Raw genomic sequence first — 5,509 nt, 5'->3', positions numbered from 1 at the left:
ACTTTTGTGGTCTCTATGAAGCTTTGCCTTAAACTCACCTACAGCCAGTGGGTGGGTTGACAGAGGCAGCAGCATGGCTGTGTGCTGAGGCTGTTTGTCAGCTGTCTGAAAGTTGCCATGAAGATTCTAAGCCTGCCATGCCACCTATGGGCTCAGATTTTTTATTATTATATCAGTCAAAGGGAGTCCATTTCTTAGAGTGAGGCATTTTGAAGATTAGTAGATTGTGACTGCAAAGCATTCAATGCAAGCTGAGGCATGGGTACTTTATGAAATAAAGGGACATGGGGGTGGTAGATTTATTTCCATTACGTGTCCTTTTTTGCATTCATTTTGCTATTTTACTCATCCATTCAACAAATGCTTTAGTGAGCTCAATTTTGCAACTCTATCCTGACACTATCTAGCTGGAGATAGCCTCAGATCCCATAGATTAAGGGCTCAGTCCCCAGAGACAGCCCCTTCCCCCTCTTTGGATGCCAATAGTAAATTCAGGTTGTCATCTGTGTTACTGACTGACTGGCTGTAAACTGAAGGTTCCAATGACTTCCTCCTTGGGTTCGATTAATTTGCTAGAGCAGCTCACAGAACTCAGAGAAAGAGTCAGATAAAAGAGAAGCATAAGGCGAGGCACGGGGAAAGGCCCTGGAGCTTGCACGTTCTCTCCTATAGAGCATGCCACTCTCCTCAAATCTTTATGTGCTCACCAACCAGGATGCTCTCTGAACCCCATTCTTTGGGTTTTTATAGAGGCTCCATTACATCTGCATAATTGATTAAATCATTGTCCACTGGTGATGGATTCAATAACCATCCCTTCTCCCCGTCCCCAGAGATTGGAGTTTGGGGTAGGTGGTAGGACTGAAAGTTCCAATCCTCTAATCACTAATCACGTGGTTGGTTCCCCCGGCAACCAGTCTCCCAGCCTCCATCTTTCAGTCACCTAGGGACTTTCCAAAAGTCACCTCATTAACATAACAAAAGACACTTTTCCATTCTTAGGTCTCATCACCTAGGAAATTCCCAAGTTTTTAGAATCTCTGTGCCAGGAATTCAAGGAAGATCAAACATATATTTTTCTTATTATAAATCACAGTATCAGAATAAGCAATGATTATGCCAGCCCTGGTGCTGGGAGGGAGACACTTTACAAATAAAGAATTTGTTGCCTTACTTCTTTGTCTCCTGACACAGTTAACACAAATCAGAATATTTAAGGAGCTAAAATAAAATGCATTAAACATTTTGGCCAATTTCAACACAAGATTCTGTTCTAGTAAATTATTCATTAGTGTCCGTATATTTTGTTAAAAATGTCTTTCAGAGGAAAGGAAAATGTGATCAACATCAATTATTGTACAGAGATATTCAAAATAGGCATTTCTCTCTATTCCGAGATTCTCTTTTGTTTTTTCATATTATTTAGACTTACATGTCCATGTTCCTCCTTTTAAACAGAAATCTCCAAGCCATTTTACTAAACACAAGTAGCATAATCCCTTCTGCACAGCTGATAAAAAGTCTAAGGGGAGAAGATGTATAAAAATGCCTAAATATCTTGGCTGACCTGGATTTCTAGAGGATGCCTTCTTTCTGCCTAGGGAAGTAAGTCCGGATAAAGATTTTTCAGAGTTGCAGCATCTGGCCCTGTTCACCCCTGGGGAACAGTGACTCTGGTTTAAGTACTTGAAGACAAGGAGACGGACAGGAAGTCCTCTTGATGCTAAAAGGAACTTTCGAGTAGAACTGCCAGGTCGCTGACAAGTCAAAGGGATGAATTCAGACTGCCGTACATACCTGCTGTGTTCTGTATCCTTGATTAGATGCATGTTTGAAATGGAATAACAGGTTCTTCTACATATCAAAATCCATTGGCACCTCATACAAGGCAGTGAAGCATAGTGGAAAGAAAAGTTTGGAGCAAATAAAACTGGATTTGAATCACTATAATATATGCAATAATATAATTAAATTGCCTACAGTAATATCTGATGTATCGTAAGTCTTCTATAAATGTTAGTTCCTCTTAAGCAGAAGGTTAGATGGTCTTGCAACTTAAGCTTTTAAAATTTAAAAACAGCTCACAAGTATGTTGGAGAGACTTTGTCAACAAAATTTAAAAGCAAATTAGTTTTCTTATAGCTGATATTGAAATAGAATCTCCTGGCTGGAAAATAATTTAACTTCTTGTTTACAGTAGTCATTTTTAACTAGTTTTAGGTCTGAAGTAAGAGTACCTTTTATATACTGAAATAATGTAGTTGACATAAACTTTATCATACTAGTAACCATAGTTATTAAAATTAGAATGTACACACAGACTTATTGAAAACGCTGTACATTCTTCTTCTGAAAAAATTCAGTGCAATGACGTGGGTTTATCAGAAGCCCATCCATAGTGCAGGTGGGCTGGTGGGATGGTATTGAGGCAAGGAGAGGCCCATCTACCAGAGTCTGAATTCCTTATGGCTATGGTTTGAGATTACCAAGGGAGAGTTTTGATATTTCACATCAACATTACTTTTTTTCCCTACCATCTTTTTATTACGGCAATTTTCAAACATGTACAAAAATGTAAAGGATTGTACAATGTACACCCACCATACTCACCATCTAGATTCTATAATAACATTCATCTCTACTTTATCACAAATCTATCTAATCCATCTACCTACCCTCTATCTCTGTTAATCTGTCGTATATTAAATGCGTTTCAAAGTGAGTTGCAGACATCAGTATAGTCACTCCTAAATACTTTAAGATGCATATATTAAATATATTACATTAGGGTTCTTGTTTTTTAATTGCGAGGTCAAATTTACATATAGTGAAACATATGATTCAATGAGTACATTTGTGTAACTTAAATCTCTATCAAGATACATTATCAAAATTCCTTCATGCCCCTATCGTTCATTGTCTACCTCCACCTCCTTTGAGGCAACTGCCAAATGTTCTTTTCAACACAGATTTGTGTTGCCTGTTGTAGAATTAACATGAATGGCATCACAAAGTATGCACTCTCTTGTGTAACTCTTCTTTCATTCAGCATAATGTCTTTTATATTTATCATGTTGCATATATAGGTAGTTTGTTCTTTTTTATTGCTGAATAGTATTCCATTGCATGAATATACCAGTTTGTTTATCCATTTTCTTATTGATTAACACCTGGGCTATTTCCGGTTTTGGCTATTATAAATACAGTTGCTAAGAACATTCTTGTACAAGTTGGTTTACTTTGTGTGTGTGTATATGTGTGCATATCTGTTTTTATTTCTCTTGAGTAAATACTTAAGAATGAAATTACTAGATCATACAATAGGTATATGTTTAGTTTCATAAGAAAACTGCCAGATCTTTTTCCAAAGTGGTTGTGCCATTTCACACTCCCATCAGCAACATATGAGAGTTCTTGTTATTCCACATCTTTGCCAACATTTGGTTTATCTCACTTTGGTTTTAATTTGCATTTCTTTGATGACTAATGATGTTAGACACTTTGTCCTGCACTTATTTATTGTTCATTTATTGTCCTTTGTGAAATGTCTGTTCAAATCTTTTGCTTATTTTTTAATAGGGCAATTCGTCTTCTTTTTTATTGAGTTATAAGAGGGCTTTATATATTCTGAATACAATTCCTTTGTCAGGTATGTGTTTTAAATATTTTCTCCAGGCTGTAGTTTGCCTATTGATTTTTTCTAATAGTGTCTTTTGATGAAGCTTTTAAATTTGCTGCAGTAAAATTTATCATTTTTTCCTTTTATGCATGTTTATTTCTGTGTCTTATCTAAAAAATCTTTCCTGTCCTCAAATTATCAAGATATTATTCTATTTTTTTCTAGAAGCTTGGTATTTTTATGTTACATTGAAAACTAAGATTCAGGTTTTTTCAGCGTGTTGTCAGGATTCTTTTTTTTCTACATGGACATACAGTTTTTTAAATATCATTTATTGCAAACCATTCCCTTTCTCCACTGGGTTTCACTAGTGTTTTTGTTGAAATAAAATGGCTATATAAGTATGATTGTGTTCCTGGACTTTATTTTCTTATTTATTGATATATTTATCTATTCATATGCCAGTATTACAGTGTCTTAATTAATGTAGCTCTATAATAAATCTTGAAGTCAAATAAGTAAGTCCTCCAAATTCGTTCTTCTTTTTTCAAGATTGCTTTGAATATTTTAGGTCATAGTCATTTCCATGAAAATTTTAGAATCAGCTTGTCAGTTCCTACAAAATCCTAGGTGAGATTATAATCGGGATTGCACTAATATGTAGATCGATTTGTAGATAAATGGCATCTTCAAACTGTACGTCTTCTAATCCACAAACATGGTATATCTCTCTATATGCTTAGATCTTTTAAATTTTTCCTCAACAAGATTTTGCAGTTTTCAGTGTACAAGCTCTACACATATTTTAAAATTTATTTTTAAGAATTTTGATGTTATTATAAAAGAAATTATATTTTTAGATTTTATTTTCTAATTGCTGCTACTGTATACTAGTACAATTAATACTTGTGAATTGACCTTATAGTCTGCAATCTTGCTAAACTCATTTTTTGGTCTTGGTAGCTATTTTCTTATAGCTTCTTTAATTTTATATGTAAATATTCATGTCTGAGCAGAGGGTTTACTTCTTTCTTTCTAATCAGTTTGGATTATTTCTTTTTCTCGGTTTATTGCATGTGTTGGAACCTTCAGTAAAATGGTAAATAGAAGCGGCGAGAGGCAACATACTTGCCTTATTCCCAATCTTAGAGAGAAAGCATTCCATATTTCACCATTATGTAAGATATTAATTAAGGGTTTCTTATGAATGCCCTTTATCAGATTAAGGAAATATCCTTTTATTTCTAATTTTCTGAGTTAAAAAGTCACAATGGTGCTTAATTTGTAATATCTAATATAGTTTCTTTCTTTCTTGATCCATTGAGATAATCATGCACTTTTTTCCCTTCATCCTGTCAATATGACAGTTTTTTTTTTTTTTAAGTTAAATTAATCTTGTATTCCTGGGCTAAATCTCACTTGGTTACAATGTAATTTTTTGATAAAATTTTTCCATCTATATTCATGAGGGCTATTGATCTGTAATTTTCTTTTCATGTAATGTCTTTATCAGGTTTTGTTATCAGGTTATTCTAGCCTCACAAAATGAATTGGGAAGTGTTCTCTATTTTCTGTAAGAGTTTATATAAGATTGGCATTAACTTTCTCCTGAAACATTTGATATAATTTACCAGGGAAATTATCTGGGCCTATAGCTTTCTTGTGGAATGTTTTTGATGGCATATTTAATTAGGGTTGTCAGCCTTCACTACTGACATTTTTGACTGGATAATCCTTTGTTGTGGGAGGCAGTCCTATGTATTATAGGATGTTTAGGACCAAACTTGGCCTCTATCCACCAGATGCTAGTAGCTCTCTTTCACCCAGTTATGACACCAAAAATGTCTCTAGACATTGCCAAATTTCCCCTGAGGAACAAAATCACTCCTG

The sequence above is a fragment of the Pteropus medius genome, unplaced genomic scaffold (genome assembly GCF_902729225.1).
Source record: "Pteropus medius unplaced genomic scaffold, Ma_sr-lr_union100, whole genome shotgun sequence".
In the NCBI taxonomy this organism is placed as follows: Eukaryota; Metazoa; Chordata; class Mammalia; order Chiroptera; family Pteropodidae; genus Pteropus; species Pteropus medius.
Note: the sequence above shows the minus strand (reverse complement) of the source record.